The sequence below is a fragment of the Lithobates pipiens genome, unplaced genomic scaffold, assembly GCF_037356315.1.
Source record: "Lithobates pipiens isolate NorthernLeopardFrog02 unplaced genomic scaffold, aLitPip1_a1.2 Scaffold_17, whole genome shotgun sequence".
NCBI lineage: Eukaryota > Metazoa > Chordata > Amphibia > Anura > Ranidae > Lithobates > Lithobates pipiens.
Window position 1 is genome coordinate 6350478 of NW_027507755.1, and position 17265 is coordinate 6367742.

The 17265-nt window shown below is 43.0% G+C and overlaps 1 protein-coding gene across 1 annotated transcript in view; it reads left to right on the forward strand.

Moving 5' to 3' along the window:
• Positions 1-17265, forward strand: part of MRE11 (MRE11 double strand break repair nuclease) — a 594456-nt gene that overhangs the window by 561596 nt on the left and 15595 nt on the right. The gene's annotated exons all lie outside the window — the stretch shown is intronic.

A 17265-nucleotide genomic window follows, 5' to 3' on the forward strand; every position in this document is an offset into this window, starting at 1 on the left:
TCTGAACGCTCTAAAATCTTGTTCAGGGGAGGGAATTTTGGCTACAAAAAACGATGAATGCTGCTAAACGCTAGGCACCTTTAGCACTTAGCATTTTTTCCTTTCAATGGTCATAAATAATTACAGTTCTGGCCAGTGAAATAAATAAATGCCCACACACTGCTAAATTTTCCTAAACTGGTTTGAAAAAAAACACAGCTTAGGTGATTTTTTAATGCTGATTTTCTCCTGTCAGAAACAGCGTTTTGAATAAAACAGGAGCATGAGGCCTTGCTTGCTGTAAAAGTATATACAGACATGTTTAATAAGACAAAGAGCAATGTGCTGGGTGCTTAGAAATTAAAATCCATATTGTAGCGTTGTGAATATGAGCATCTATTATCAATAAAATTTCAATGTCAGACCTTTTATTTTATATGACGTTGAGCATGGGCAGTCAACCTCTTTGGTCGACCATGGTGAGACCTGTCCTGTTAAACCGCTGTATGGTTTTGGCCATCATGCTACAGCTCAGTTTCAGGGTCTTGGCAAGCTTCTTATACCCTAGGCCATCTTTATGTAGAGCAACAATTATTTTTTTCAGATGCTCAGAGAGTTCATTGCCATGAGGAGCGATAACACCAAATTTAACACATCTGCTCCCCATTCATCATTCACACCTGAGACCTTGTAAGCCACATTACTCCAGGGAGGGAAAATTGTTAATTGGGCCCAATTTGAACATTTTCACTTAGGGGTGTACGCACTTTTGTTACCAGCAATTTAGACATTTATGGCTGTGTGTTGAGTTATTTTGAGCGGACAGCAAATTTACCCTGTTGTACAAGCTGTACACTCACTACTTTACATTGTAGCAAAGTGTCATTTCTTCAGTGTTGTCACATGAAAAGAATGTCATATGAAAATGAATAAAATATTTAAGGGGTGTACTAAATTTTGTGAGATACTGTATATATACAGGTAGCAGTTAGCACCTCCGCCCTAGAATACTGGGGTACGAAACCTGGGCAGGACACTATCTACCTGGAGTTTGAATGTTCCCCCTGTCCTTGCAGCAAACTCCAAAGACATGCGAAGCATCCACTGACCCACTTATACTCATCTCACCTGCACGCCACAAAAGCTCCCCTCTTTACCTGTGCCCTATTACATTTTCCAGCCCTTCTGCAGCCTAGTGCTGAGTTTGGCTGTGTCATCCGCCTTGGGGTAGGTAACATGTCACTCTTCCAGGCATGTGTCGGTGCACAAGCCTAGCAATTGGCTGCTAGGCTCAAGTACTATTACAGGGGAGCAGTTTACATGCTCTCCTAAACCTGGAAGTGCCCGTTGTTTTATGCCAGCTGTGGGGGATCAAGGACCTACAAAGTCCTTGCTCCCCCACAAGAACCCTGCAAAGGCAAGCTGACAGTGTCTTTGATATGTGTGTAGAGGCATTTCAACCACTTTAGTACTGTGCTATGGCCAAAAGATGGCTACAGCACTGTGCTGTAGTTCTGGGAGGGTGTCCATAGATGTCTGCCCAGAAAACTGCCTCCTGGGCCCTACATCGGGCGCTCTCTGTGACTGCTGTGTCCCTCGGCCCAATCACAGCAAATCAAATGTAAACAGAACTTCCGGTTATCGGCCGTCTTTTTCTCAAGCATTGTGTCTCTGTGAGGAAAAGAATGCCAATAACTGGCAAGGCTCGTCAGCACCCGGTGGTGATTAAATACCACTAAAAGGAAGCTCTATCTGTCTTAAAAAAATATGAACATTTCACATGGGTACAGTGTTGCATGACCGCGCAATAGTCATTCAAAGTGTGACAGTACTGAAAATTGGCCTGGCCAAGGAGGAGGTGAAAGTGCCCGGTATTGAAGTGGTTAAAAGGGGTGGCATTTGTTTTTGCCATGAGTTAAAATGTGTTTTTCTGGGGGGGGGGGGGGGGGGGCGGGGTGGCGGCTACAGAGGCTGATGGAAGCAGCTTGAGAGAGCTCTGATACAAAGGCGACCTAAAGCTTCCCTAAGAGCACAGACAGGCACATGGGACATCACCCAGGGGGAATGAGCAAGAGAAAGGATTGCGGGGGATACCGCAAACTAGGAGATTTCTGCAAACTTGCCGGGACACATCGTTTACTAAAAATAACTTCTCATCTTATTTGGAACCAGGCAGGAATGTCCATTGTCCCCTATAATTTTCTCACTAATAATAGAGCCATTAGCAGAAAGTATAAGAAATAACCCTGAAATTACTGGAATCATTGGAAAACATGAACATAAAATTGGACTTTTTGGGGGTGGTATCATTTTAACTTTAACCCCGAATCCTCCATACTGAAATTAGAAAATTACTAGATCATTATAGGGAGGTCTCCTACTACAAAGTTAACCAAAATAAATGTTATGTATTACCAAAAAACAAATTGATATACTAAGCAAGAATTATGACTACAGTTGGAATGAACCATTCATCACCTATCTAGGCATACACATTTTCTATCCCGCATCTAAATCATAAACATCAAACTTCAACAAACTAGCAGAACAAAGTAATATACATCTACAAAACATTAAAAAAAAAAAGTGCAACTATCGTGGGTTGGGAAAATAGCAGCCCTTAATATAATATCTTGGGTAAGGTTTTCATTTTATTTTCATTCCCTCCCAATCTTGATACCAGCAAAAATGGTTACACAAATTCATACAAAAATGAAGAAATTTATATGGAATGAGAAAGAACCAAGGGAAGCATTTGATATACTAACCACTAATAAAGAATTGGGTGGAATGGGGCTACCAAATATTAAAAATTATTATTATGCCTCCTTATTAGACCAAGTGAAATTTTGGTTTGCCACCCCCAATAACAAATTATGGGTGCATTTAGAAAAAGAATTCACAAAAGGACATGATTTATATGCTCTGTCTATGGCCAAGCATATAATACAAAAATAAATACTTGTACCCAACCTCCTATCTATAAAAGCAACCTTAATTGCATGGAAACATATTCTTTCCAAATCTAATAAAAAAAAGTCCTTTTACTAAAGTACCAACTCCAACAAGAATAGTAGAATACTGTAGAATAAAAATATCAACAAGTGATTGCGTTAAGCAAGGATTTCAAACCTACCAATATCTACCAGATCATCTCAAAAACATAGTCGAAAGAAAACAACCGTCTAAAAAAATTAAAACTAGAAGAGACAACCATTCCCACAATAATCTGGGAATACTTAACCGATAACCATCTAAATTAAAAAAAGGGAATATCTTTATTTTAAAACCTCCTTTCATCCATCTCTACAAATGGGAAAAAATCCCAACATGTTGAAATGGGAGACCTCTCACAAACATTTTCTTGGGAACAATGAAAAAAAAGCTATAATAACAATAACTAAAACATCTGCTTGCATGGAACATTGGGACAATTCTCAAAAAATCCTTAATAGATGGTATCTGACCCCATATAGATTGGCAAAAATATTTCTCTCCATATCGTCATTATGTTGGAGGTGCAATGAGTCTTCAGGTAACCTATACCATACACTGTGGCCCTGCAAAAAGTTTCTGGAACGTTATATCCTCTTTTATAGCAGACCTCACAGGCATGTTAATAGATTTGACACCAGAAATGGCCTTACTGGGAATAAATCTGGATAGCTACCCACTATGTTCTAGGATGATAGTAACACATACTCTGGTAGGGGCAAGGCTTACCATCACAAGCATGTGGAAATCTACAGAAACTCCTAACTTGTCAAGGGTGGTTGCTAGAATAAACACTCAAGCCCAATATGAGCTTCTTCTAGTTCAGAAAAAACTCCTCAGTTAGTAATTTTATAAGAAACTGGCAAGAACGGCTTAAAAATCAAAGAACCTCCAACTATTTAATAGGCTGTGATGTATAATTAATACCAGGTTGGATACTACTGATCTATTCTTATTGTACTTGTCATCTTTATACAGAGTAGAATTGGATTTGTCTACAGTTAGCACCCATTGGGGTAGACAGATCAAAAGAACATCATACAAACTTATTTTACTGCAAGATCTTGTACCGTACAATGGTTTACTATTTTACTTATAAATTTACGGTTATGTAATTAAGAATGTTCACACTCCTTGGATTGCTCTTTATAATGCTAATACAAATTTTAAGTAAACAAAAAAAAGTGTTTTTCTGTGTTTAACGCATATGTTTGTATATATTTATATTTGTGCACATTGTCACAGTGGGATTTCTTTTTACTGGATTTGTATTAAGCTTAAAGCACATCTCCAATTTTTGCATCTGTAGCGGTACATCGATTGTATTTTACTGTTGCTCTGTAAGAAACTCAGATACATTGATAAATTTTTCATAAAAGTCTGTTTTATATATGCAGTGCAGCCAAGTGATTTGTATTATTCATCCCATTGAACACAGCATGAGTATACATTCTTGGTGGATTAATCTCCCCATGTGAGTTTAATGCAGATTTTGTTTGGAACAAACAAGCTCTTTTCCTCTGCTCCAGCTTGGTAATCCAGCTTTTGCTATAATGGGAAAATACGAAATTCTCTTTTATACGTAACTAATTAGCAATATTACCAAGTCATTCATCAACTCACCTCCTAGGTTCTCTTCATCAGTCATTCATGTCTGTGTTACAGTACATATCTACAATCATGATGTTTTCTTCTGCATGCTTGCTGATCCTGTGTATTGCTGTAGACAGTTGTATTTAATCATCGCTCGTTAACAGAATTTAAGGCTACATTCACATTGGGGCGTTGGGGGTAAAGCGCCACATAAAATTACTGAGGTTTTCGGCCACTGGCTTTTAACATCTGCTAGCGACTGAATAAGGGTTAAAACCGCTCGCAAAGCACTGCTGCAGCACCGCTGCCCATTGATTTCAATGGACGAGTGCTTTAGGAGCGGTGTATTCACCACTCCTACAGCGGCTTGCAGGACTTTTTTTGGCGTCCTGCCAGCGCACCGCCCCAGTGTGAAAGCACTCAGGCTTTAACACTGGAGTGAGAGGAGAGGCTCTTTACAGGCACTCTGTTGGCGCTATTTTTAGAGCTAAAGCGCCTCAGTGTGAAATCAGCCGAAACGTTTTTTACTGGTAGAATTATAACAGGTTTGCAAAAAATAAATAAAGAGCATCCTGGATTTAACAGGCTTCTATCCTTCTTTTATGATATTCTTCACCTTTAATACACAGGAAGGGAAGAATAAGAGGACCAGTATATAGGGGGAGAAAAGAAGTGTAGCGGGGGGTGGGGGAGTTCTGAGACTAAGTGATGTTACTGAAACTGAAGAAGAGGGGAGGTACAGGGGGTGCAAGAGAGTTGAGTGCTTGAAAAGAGGAATGGAAGAGGTTGGAGCAGTACTGAGGAGAATCTGGAGGTAGAGGAGAGGGGAGTAGTGCAGAGAAGGGGCTGGAGGCAAAAAAGGGGAGCAGAAAAGGTGGTTGAGGAAAGGAGCAGTACAAGAGGGACTCCTGGAGATAAAGAAGAGAAACAGCACAAAGTTGAACCTGGAGAAGAAAAGGAACCGTACAGGGAAAACATGAAATGGATGTAAGAAGTAGTACTGGGAGGATGCTGGAGAAAAAAGAGAAGAGCAGTACAAGGGGGCAACATGAGGTGGAGCGGAAGAGCAGTTGCAGGAAAACTAGAGGTGCAGTAGAAGAACAGTTGAGGGAAAACTGGGGGTGCAGAAGAGGAAGAAAAACTTTAGAAGGAGAGGAGCAATATGAGAACACTAGAGGTGGAGGGAGAAGCAATACAGGAGGAGCTTTTTTTTGGCCAAGATCAGCTAACAGGGTGTCCCAACTCTGCGGGCCAAAGAGACACATGCATTGACTGCAGAGTGATAACATTAATATTTGAATATTCATCTGTGTGTTGAGCCACTATTTAGAGGGAAAAGATACTTCTCTCAGCTTGGTGGAAGATCAATGGGTTCTTCTTGTCTCCGCCTTATGCGAGTACAGTATATAACACAGTACAGCATCCTATTTATGTAAAGTCCTAATAAATGTTACGCTGTTTTCCCCCTGGGCCGGAGGTGCGTGGGAATGCATATCCCCATTTATGTTAGAGTGCAGTACAGAAGGGACACAATTTCAAGAAACAGAGCAATAAAGGGGGGACACTAAAGGGGAAGTAGCGGACCAGTATATGCAGAACAGTGAAGAAGGAGGAAGGTAGTACAGGTAAAAACAGAGGGTGGAGGAGATATGTAGTACAGAGAGGAAGCTGGAGGTGGAAGAGATCAGCAGTACAGGGAGGGAGGTGGAGGTGATCAGCAGTACAGAGAGGGAGGTGGAGGAGATCAGCAGTATAAAGAGGAAGCTGGTGGTAGAGAAGATCCTCAGTACAAGGGCCAAAGCTGGAGATGGAGTAGAGGAGCAGTACAGTGGGAAAGATTGAGGTGTAGAAGAGGAGCACTGGTGATGATGGAAGAGTTGGAAAGGGTGCAGTGTTAGGGATAGAAAAGTACACTTTTGGGTAAAACGCATCAGTGAGGGAGGTCACAGACTGGGTTTTGCTGGGTATGTGTCCAGTACAATAACGTTTTATCAGTGATTTAGTTTTCAGTATGCAGGCAGTCTTTCTTCTGCGGATTTGAATGAAGCATGGATGAACAGCAGACAGTGCAATGTTTGGGAGCTGCATTATTTGTCATGGTTCATGTTAGAAGCTGTGGATGACATTTACTTTTACATGAAACAAGGGTTTTTTGACATGGTTAACTATAATGGTGTCCTTTTTTTTATAGGACAAGCAGATACATATCTATGAACAGTATATCTAGTATGGATGGAGGCATATTGTTTTGTTGCTTTGAATTTCCTAACGAAGCATGCTTTAATTTATGGCTCTTATTCCAGCTTGACATCACTTGCACAAGAATATTTTTTTTCCCTCAGAGCTTTAATAATAACTCTTATCTCTTCTGTCACTTGCGGGGTCTGTCTTTGTAATGAACTGTATTTCTTTATTACAGTGCTGGATATTGGTTTAAACTCAACTGATAAGAGCCGGGAGCTTGGGAATGACGCAATGACCAAATAACTTGTCACCTTGCTCTGCATTGCCCATTTAGAATAGGTCTGAGTTAGGATTTGCCGTTGTAAAGATGACTTCACTATTTTCCCAGGACTGCAACAAGCCAGGCATATTCAAAATACAAATTTTCTTTATAATTAGATCATTTCCTTTATCAGTTTTCTGTAGCATGCTATGATGATCCCATATTTGTATACTTATTTCTCCTAAATTGTTTAAAGCAAGGGTGCCACAAACAGAGGCAATTCATTTGATGCTGATATACATGATAGGACAGTTTCAGTGACAGTTTGTCAGAAACCATGAATCAGACTGACACAGAAGTACAGTTAAATCACACTTGTTTAATAATATAAAAAAAAAAGGTAAACAGAGTGAATGTAGTCAAAACATAGCCAGAGTTCAGGACCCGGAATGCATAGTCAGACAAGTCAAACGTCAGGGAGCCGGAGATAAGCGTAGTAAAACAGCAAGCAGAATCTGGAGCCAGAAGGGATGTCAGCTAAGCAAGTCTTTAACAGGAACGCAAGAGAAAGTCTCTGTGATGTTGACCAAGGTGAAGGCAGGGATCCTCTGGGCTGGGCGGCTTAAGTAGGCAGAACTGACGAGCAGGATATCATCAACAGCTGAGAAACTGTGGAGAGATAGGAGCTGGCAATTAGCCGACAGCTGAGCAGCCAGCACAGAGAAGGAAGTGGCTGAGCCCAGCCCTGACAGTACCTCCTCCTCAATGATCCGTCCCCTCAGAGGACCACCAGGCTTGAGGGGAAAGCATCTATGGAAATCAGGGAGAAGCACAAGAGGCATGTACATCCAAGGATGAGACCCAAGAGCGTTTCTGTATGCGCCCATGGAATCTACGGGAGTCAACAATGGACTGTACTTCATACTCCTCATGGTTTTCAACCTGTGCAGGGTGAGGACATGGCACCGAGGTGGTAAAGCGGTTGCAGACCAAAGGTTTTAATAAGGAGACATGAAATACATTTGAAATACATATTAGAAGGCAGGTCTAATCTGTAAGCTACTGGGTTAATCCTGCGAAGAATACGGAAAGGCCCAATAAACCGCGGTGTGAACTTCAGTGAGGGAACATGAAGTCAGAGGTTGCGAGATGACAGCCAGACCATGTCCACAACCTGGTAGAAAGGCGCAGCCAGGCGTCAGCATAGAGTCTGTACCTATCATTAGCTTGTTGCCGTGCCTCCTGGACTAGTGCCCAAGTGAAACGAAGACCATGGAGATGCTCCTCTAATGCAGGAATACTCTGCGGAATAAATGAGTCAGGCAACATGGAAGGTTGGAAACCATAGTTCACCATAAATGGGGACAATCAGGAAGCAGAATTCAAGGCACTGTTGTGAGCAAACTCTGCCCAAGATAATAGGGCTGACCAGTTGTTATGATGGTCAGAAATATAGCAATGTAGGAATTGCTCCAAGGACTGATTGGCTCATTCTGTGGCCCCAGTAGACTGCGGGTGATACGCAGAGGAGAAAGCAAGCTGAATTCCCAACTGTGCGCAAAAGGCTCTTACACAAACTGACTACCCCTGTCTGACACAATCACCTTGGATAGCCCATGTAAGCGAATGATCTCCAGAGCAAAAAATGGAAGCCAGTTCCTTAGATGTGAGCAACTTCTTAAGTGGAATACGACACATTTTTGTGAACCAGTCAACCACCATAAGGATAAGTGTGTTGCCCTGGGAGTTGGGTAACTCCACAATGAAATCCATAGACAGGTGGGTCCAGGGCCTCTCTCCATTGAGTATGGGTTGTAGGAGGCCCACAGGAAGGTGTCATGGAGACTTTAAGCACACACGGAACAGGCAGCTACGAAGACGGTTACATCGGCACATAGACTACGCCATCAGAATTGTTGGGAAATGGCCCAAAAGAGTTGATTCTTCCCAGGGTGGCCAGCTGCCTTGGGAGAATGGTAAGTCTGGAGCACGGCAGTACAGAGACTCTCTGGGACAAAGCAGCGGTCACAAGGTTTCTCAGGAGGAGCATGGACCTGAGCAGTAAGAATTTTGTCACCCAAAGGTAAGACTGGTGCGAACTGTAGCCAGAATAGGATCAGGAGGAATCAAAGAAACCAGAAACGACTCCATCTTGGAAGTGGAGGAAAATTGTTGTGACACAGCGTCAGCCCTTACATTCTTACTACCAGGTAAATATGAGATAATGTATTTGAAACTTGACAAGAAAAGAGCCCATCGTACCCTTCTGGGAGAGAGGTGTTTAGCCTCAGACAAGAATGTGAGATTCTTATAGTCCGTAAGAATGAGAACTGGCACACTGCTACCAAGGAGATGTCTCCATTCTTTCAAGGTTAAAATGATTGCCAACAGCTCTGTCACCAATCTCCTAATTGCACTCAGCAGGTTACAATCTCTTGGAAAAGTAGCCATAAGGATGCATAGTGCTCTCAAACGTAGGTTGTTGACAAAAGGGCGCTAACACCAGTCTCAGAAGCATCAACCTCAAGGATAAAAGGTAACGTCGGATCAGGGTGTGTTAACACAAGAGCAGAAACAAAGGCAGCCTTGAGACTCTGAAAGGCCTTAACGGACTCTAGAGACCAACTCTGTGGGTTACCGTCCTTTCTGGTTATATCAGTCAGGGGCTTGACCAGAGATGAGAAGTTAGGAATAAACGTCCGATAATAGTTGGCGAAGCCCAGGAAACGCTGCAGAGGACGTAAACCCACGGGTCGGGGCCACTGTAGGACTGCTGAAAGTTTCTCTGGGTCCATCAAAAAACCAGCAGTGGAAATGACATAACCAAGGAATTTAACTTGTTCGCGATGGAACTCACACACAGTGTTCTCTCTTAAGCCCTATACACGCTATCAGATTTTCTGCTTGTCTTCAGATTTACCAAAACCATATAATATGAGGTCAAACCTTAGGAGTTTCAATTTGAGTGCAACCAGGCAGGCCCTTGCACTACATGGTTTTGGTAAATCTGAAGACAAAAATCTGAATAAAATCTGATAGTGTGTATGGGGCTTTAGTTTCTGAAGCACACGACAGACATCAGTGTGGTGGCGCTCTAGGGACTTATATGAGGATATCATCGAGATAAACCACCACACATAACTGCAACAAATCTCAGAGGACATCGTTAATAAATTCCTGGAAAACTGCCGGGGCGTAACAAAGGCCAAAAAGCATTACGAGGTACTCATAATGTTTTTCAAAAAGAACCAAAAACACTGCGCTATTCAAATGTGTAGACGGTATACAAACAGCAGCTAACACAACATCTAGGTGTACAAATGTGGCATAATAAATTTTGTGAAAAACAGTGTAGCGCTTATTTGTTTTTACCACATTACAATGTGACCAATGTAATCAGTGCATACATTAGACTGTGCAAACAAATAAATACATTTAAACACTCTATGCTGTATATAATAATTGAAGCTAGAATGTCCAAACAAATATATGAAAAAATATACAAAAATGGGAAAACAACGTGAAAACAAGTGAAAAGTTCTCCAAATTTTCCAAATTTTCTGTGTATGATGCGATGAAGTGAAAACAGTCCTACACCTTCTCCAAGGAATGATCGTACAATCACCGCGTGAACCCTCCACCACAAAAAATGGGGGCTTACCAGATTTAATGGATCCTACTCAAAATTATATTTGGAGGATCATATAGGCTTGTAGATATACATAGGCTTTTTTGGTGTTGTCCTTTTCTGGAAGACTTTCAAGTGTGGCTATTTCCTCTACAGTATGTCTCCATCCACATAAATCATCATAGGTAGTGGGATAGATATAAAAGAAGAAAGCAGGGACTACAATAGTGTAACTCCGTTTTTCGTTTCAAATAATTTAATAAAAAATCATCAAACTCACGTGTACAAAGAACATAAGCGCTTTTTCAATAAAATCTCAGGCTGCAGTGAAGTCCCGACGCGTTTCGTCTTAAGCAGACATCATCTGGGGTACAACTTCAAGGCAGCCCTCCAGTTTATATAGCCAGACCCCCAATCAGGCCTAGATTTCGTCCACACATCACTTCCAGTATCCAATATGGCCGCCGGCGTGCGTTCCACGCCTCTTTATAATAATGGGAAGGGTCTAGTCAGATAACTGGTACGTCCCATACTCTTATATGTATTGGACGAATCACTTCCGTGTATCTCAACAACGAAAGCGAACGTCCTAACGTGCGCCATCAACGTCCAAATGGAACGCAGGCGTAAACACTAGAATGTTCAGCCGATCTTTTAACCTCAGCGGAAGAAAAATAAACGTGACCCCCGCGTATCTCACGAACGGAAGTGGGCAGCCTGGAACGCACCATCTTTATCCAATGGAGTGCGGACGTATGTCAACATCCCGGCGCCATAACGTCACTTCGTACTCAAAAAATAAGTAAATAGACGTGTAAAAAAACGCCATCTCCAGGGTGAAATGCAGATCGGTACAAGGTAGAACAAATCTCCTATATATATTAAATGAGGAAAATATAGAGTATATACTCTGAGCTGAGGGATATATCTAATAGAAAGAATTGATAAAAAATATATAAATAAAAAACATTAAATATTCGGACGCTGCATCCAATAGGAACACAGTGCCTATAATCGCATATTAGCTTTTCTAGCCATATTTCACAGCTCAGAGTATATACTCTATATTTTCCTCATTTAATATATATAGGAGATTTGTTCTACCTTGTACCGATCTGCATTTCACCCTGGAGATGGCGTTTTTTTACACGTCTATTTACTTATTTTTTGAGTACGGGGACACGCAAGTGACGTTATGGCGCCGGGATGTTGACATACGTCCGCACTCCATTGGATAAAGATGGTGCGTTCCAGGCTGCCCACTTCCGTTCGTGAGATACGCGGGGGTCACGTTTATTTTTCTTCCGCTGCGGTTAAAAGATCGGCTGAACATTCTAGTGTTTACGCCTGCGTTCCATTTGGACGTTGATGGCGCACGTTAGGACGTTCGCTTTCGTTGTTGAGATACACGGAAGTGATTCGTCCAATACATATAAGAGTATGGGACGTACCAGTTATCTGACTAGACCCTTCCCATTATTATAAAGAGGCGTGGAACGCACGCCGGCGGCCATATTGGATACCGGAAGTGATGTGTGGTGACACTGATGGACGAAATCTAGGCCTGATTGGGGGTCTGGCTATATAAACTGGAGGGCTGCCTTGAAGTTGTACCCCAGATGATGTCTGCTTAAGACGAAACACGTCGGGACTTCACTGCAGCCTGAGATTTTATTGAAAAAGCGCTTATGTTCTTTGTACACGTGAGTTTGATGATTTTTTATTAAATTATTTGAAACGAAAAACGGAGTTACACTATTGTGGTCCCTGCTTTCTTCTTTTATATCTATCCCACTACCTATGATGATTTATGAGGTACTCATAATGGCCTTTTCTGGTATTAAATCCAATTTTCCACTTGTCGCCCTCCTTAATCCTCACGAGATTGTATGCCTCTCTCAAATCAAGCTTTGTGAAAACCGTTGCTCCCTTGAGAGAGTCAAATAACTCCATAATCAATGTAATCGAATATGTATTCTTAATCATGAAACAATTGAGACTCCTATAATCAATACAAGGTCTCAGTTCACCACTCTTCTTCACAAAGAAGAAACCAGCACCAGCAGGAGATGAGGATTTTGGGATGAAACTTTGAGAAACTGTGTCTGCAACATACTCCTCCATGGCCTTATTCTCCAAGACTGACAAAGGGTAAACCTGGCCGTGAGGGGGTATGGCATCGGGTTGATGGTCAATTGCGCAATCATATGGCCGGTGTGGCTTGACCGGCTTGACCTTTGTCAAAGACATCACTAAAATCGCGGTACTCCTCCGGCAAGAGGTGCACGGGACCTTGGATACCTTCTGGAAGCATGTCTTACTGCATTGTGGCGACCAGGAGAGAACCTAAGCATGGAGCCAATCAAAAGAGGGGTTGTGCCTCTGTAACCAAGGATAATCAATAACCAGCTATAAACTTAGGTGATGAAATTGGAATTGGATTATCTCATGGTGAAGAGCCCCTATGACCATGGACAACAGAACAGTCTCATGAGTCACAGGGGCAGGCTGTAGAGGTCTCCCGTCAAGAGACTCAATGGCAAGTGGAGTGTCACGCAGCTGCAGCAGAATTGAGTGCTTTGAAACAAAGGCAGCATCAATAAACAGGCCTGCAGCCACAAATACGTTTAGAGCCTGTATCTCGTCGGATGACTCAGCCCAAGAAAGGATGACCGAAATCAGGAGCTTATCCTTCTGGATAACTGGGGATGAAACAACGCCACCTTAGGTCTGTCCATGACAGGACCTCAAGGTTCAGGCTTTCCCTGGACAAGTAGGTCAAGATTTCAAAAAGTGACCTGCCTGGCCACGATAAATGCACAATGTCTCCCTCCTCCTAAAGGTTCTCTCATCTGCAGAGAGAGGCGTGAAACCCAAGTGCATAGATGGACCTTCACTGACCAACTCGGTACCAGAAGGCAGGGGAGGTGAGGGAGGCACAGGTGGGACTGCAAAGCTCGGAGGCAAACGTGCAGGAGACTTCCGCAAGCAATCCCTAAAACAAAGTCTTTCTCTGACTCTGGAGTCAATGAGGATGGGAAACGTGATCAACTTCTCCAGCTCAGTGGTTATTTCTTGGGCTGCTATCTCATCCCTGATGGTATCCTAGAGACCATGAGAAAAAGCAGCTACGAGGGCCTCATTGTTCCAATCAACCTCTGCTGCTAGAGTACGGAATTCAATGGCGTAATCAGCAACAGTTCTCATACTCTGATGGACATGAGGCACTTGGCAGCAGAGACAGAGCGTGCAGGAACGTCAAATACCTTTTTAAAGGAAGCCACAAACTCAGGGTAACTCGAGACAACAGTTTTTTGCATTTCCCATAGAGGGTTTGCCCAGGCCAAGGCTCTCTCAGAAAGCAAAGATATCACAAAACTTTATTTGCTGTTGTCCGTGGGAAACGCCTGGGGCAGCATCTTAAAGTATATCTCAACCTGGTTGAGAAACCCTCTGCATTGAACTGGATCGCTCCCAAATCACTGGGGAAGTGGAACGGAACCAGACATACCTCTTATAGAGGTAATACTCGAGGCGGGTGCCTGCACAGATACTGGAGCAGCAGCAGGGACAGCCTGCAACACAGGTTGTACCTGAGCAGCCACAGGGGGAGATTCCAGGTGAGCCGTGCCGCTCAGGAGCGTTGGTAACGCCATGGCAAACTGATCCACTGCTCATCCAATCTGGAAAAAATATTACCAACAAGTCGATTCACTGTATCTTCTGAATTCATGGCCTTCGCCTACTGTCAGAAACCATGGCTCAAACTGAGACAGAAGTACAGTAAAATCACACTTGTTTAATAAGATTACAAAAAAGGTAAACCGAGTAAACGTAGTCAAAACATAGCCAGAGTTCAGGAACGGATAGTCAGACAAGCCAAACGTCAGGGAGCCGGAGACGAGCGTAGTAAAACAGCTAGCAGGATCTGGAGCCAAAAGGGATGTCAGCCAAGCAAGTCTATAACAGGAACTCAGGAGATAGTCTATGTGATGTTGACTAATGCCGTGTACACACGACCGCAGTTTTTGACAGCAAAGATCCAACGGAACGAATCCGCTAAACAATTCCGTGTGTGGGCTTCATCGGACCTTTGCTGTCAAAAAATCAGACGGACTTTAGATTTAGAACATGTTCCAAATCTTTCTGACAGACTCGAGTCCGGTCGAAAAATCAGTTCGTCTGTATGCTAGTCCGACAGAGGAAAACCGACGCTAGGGCAGCTATTGGCTACTAAGCTATGAACTTCCTTATTCTAGTCCGGGCGTACGTCATCACATTCGAATCCTTCGGACTTTGGTGTGATAGTGTGTGGCCAAGTCCATTAGTTCGGAAAGTCCATCGGAACTCCGCTGAAAAGTCTGTCGGGAAGACCATTGGACCTAGTCTGCCAGAAAGTCCAGTCCTGTGTACACGACATAAGGCAAAAGCAGAAATCCTCTGGGCTTGACAGCTTAAGTGGGCAGAACTGACGAGCAGGATATAAACAGTTGAGAAACTGTGGAGAGGTAGGAGCTGGCAATTAGCCGACAGCTGAGCAGCCAGTTTAGAGAAGAAAATGCTGAGCCCAGCCCTGACACAATTGAAAAAAGAAAAGGATTTTATATGCTTATTTGCATATAATAGAAAAAAACCTCCAAATATATAAGTGTTTAAAAGCTGATATGGAGTACCATCATCCTAATGACAGTAGAGAATAATGGGATGCATGGAAACAACTCCCCAAGAGAAGTCTCTAGGAAGGGTCAAAAGTAATGGACTATCTCGTTACCATGAACAGATTGAACATTGAGTAAAATATAAGAATTTTATTGATACATAATTAAAAATAGTATCTAGTTACAATAATTGCAACTAAAAAAGTTGTACAGATTATTTAACATTACACTGGTGCTGAATCATACTCCATGATGGACATTCAAAGTATCGAATTTCCTCAGTGCATGGTCATCCTCAACATGTTTCACGGCTACAGACCACTTCTTCAGGAGAAATACAAAATAAAATCTATGAATAAGTTAACAAGATGTCAGGTCACCTTGAGGCGAGGTGACAGATGCACACCGTAGGGATCAGGAGTGTACCGCAAGGTTGTGGACCCTATGGCTGACTGCTGCAGACGGGGGACAGATCCCACTGGGGTTAGAGGGTAAGATTCCCTGGGGCACGGAGTCTAAGAGCCAGCAGGTGTTCACCAGCGCCTCTAGTGGTGAGGATGGACTTGGCTGCAACTGGCTCCAGGTCGCAACCCCCAGGGTCTCCCAGCTCACACCCACAGTAGGCAACAGGAGGATAGGGATAGTGAGGGACAAAGCCAAGGTCGGGGCTACAAGCAGACAGGAATAGTCAGGGACACGCCAAAAGGTCAGGATCACAGGCAAACAGGGATAGTGAAGGACACGCCAAAGTCGGTAACGGAACAACAGAAGAGCACACGGCAGGTAACGGGAAGCTAACACACAAAGGTTGATCAGCAGCGTTGGCCTGCAGTGCACAGGTTAATATAGAGCTCCCTGATAGGAGCTAGGGTGGAGCCATGCCAGAGGATGGATTACAAAATTAGACAGGTGAGGGTCGGCTGGTCTCTAGATGAACACATGGGAACAGGTAAGCAGACAAACTATTGCATAACCATGACACAAGATTTGCAGGTTAAGCATAAATGTATAATGCCTGTATACAATAGAAAAACAAATGATTTGGGGAAATAAAGATATTCAATCGCTTAACAGTGAAAGCCCATAGAAGATCAAGGCTATACAGCAATGTCACCAATGTTTCCCTGTGGCAGACATGGGGGACCAGATAGATGGCGGATTTGCTAGGGCTGGTAAGCCATTGGAAACAAAGTATGTTAGTACACGTGTGTCCATGTATGGTTTAAACTATAGGTGAGTAAATCTATGGTGTAAGTAACTAACCTGTTAATCAAAAAGGTTCAATGACTTTGACAGGGGTGAGAGAAAGAAAAAGAGGTAAGAATATCCAGGGACCAAACTGAGGTGAGGTACACACACGCACGCACACACACACACGTAGTCCCAAGGATAAAAATATCAGGCTGACCAGAGATCATGCAGTTCCAATCTAATCTACAGTATGAAAATTACCAATAGGAAGATGAAAAGGTCAGTCATAACCTACGAGGAAAAATAAATCCCCCGTTAAAAGATGGAATAACAAAAATGTGAACGCTGGTATCAAGCCAGCAAAATGATGTATGTCAGTAAATTAAAGGGGATACCCTCCACATTTAAACTGATCCTCTAGCGCAGTGGTCTCCAAACTGTGGTCTGGGGGTCGGATGCGGCCCTTTGCTTGCCTTTATCTGGCCCTTGAGGCAATATTCCTGCCACAGACACCAATTATGGGGTATTGTTTCTCCCACTCACACCAACAATGGGGCACTATACCTCCAACTGACACCAATGATGGGGCATTATTTCTCCCACTGACACCAATGATGGGGCACTATTTCTTCCACTGACAACGATGATGGGGCACTATTGCTCCCACTAACACCAATGATGGGGCACAATTCCTTCCATTGACACCAATGATGGGGTGTTATTTCCCACTGACACCAATGATGGGGCATTATTTCTCCCACTGACACCAATGATGG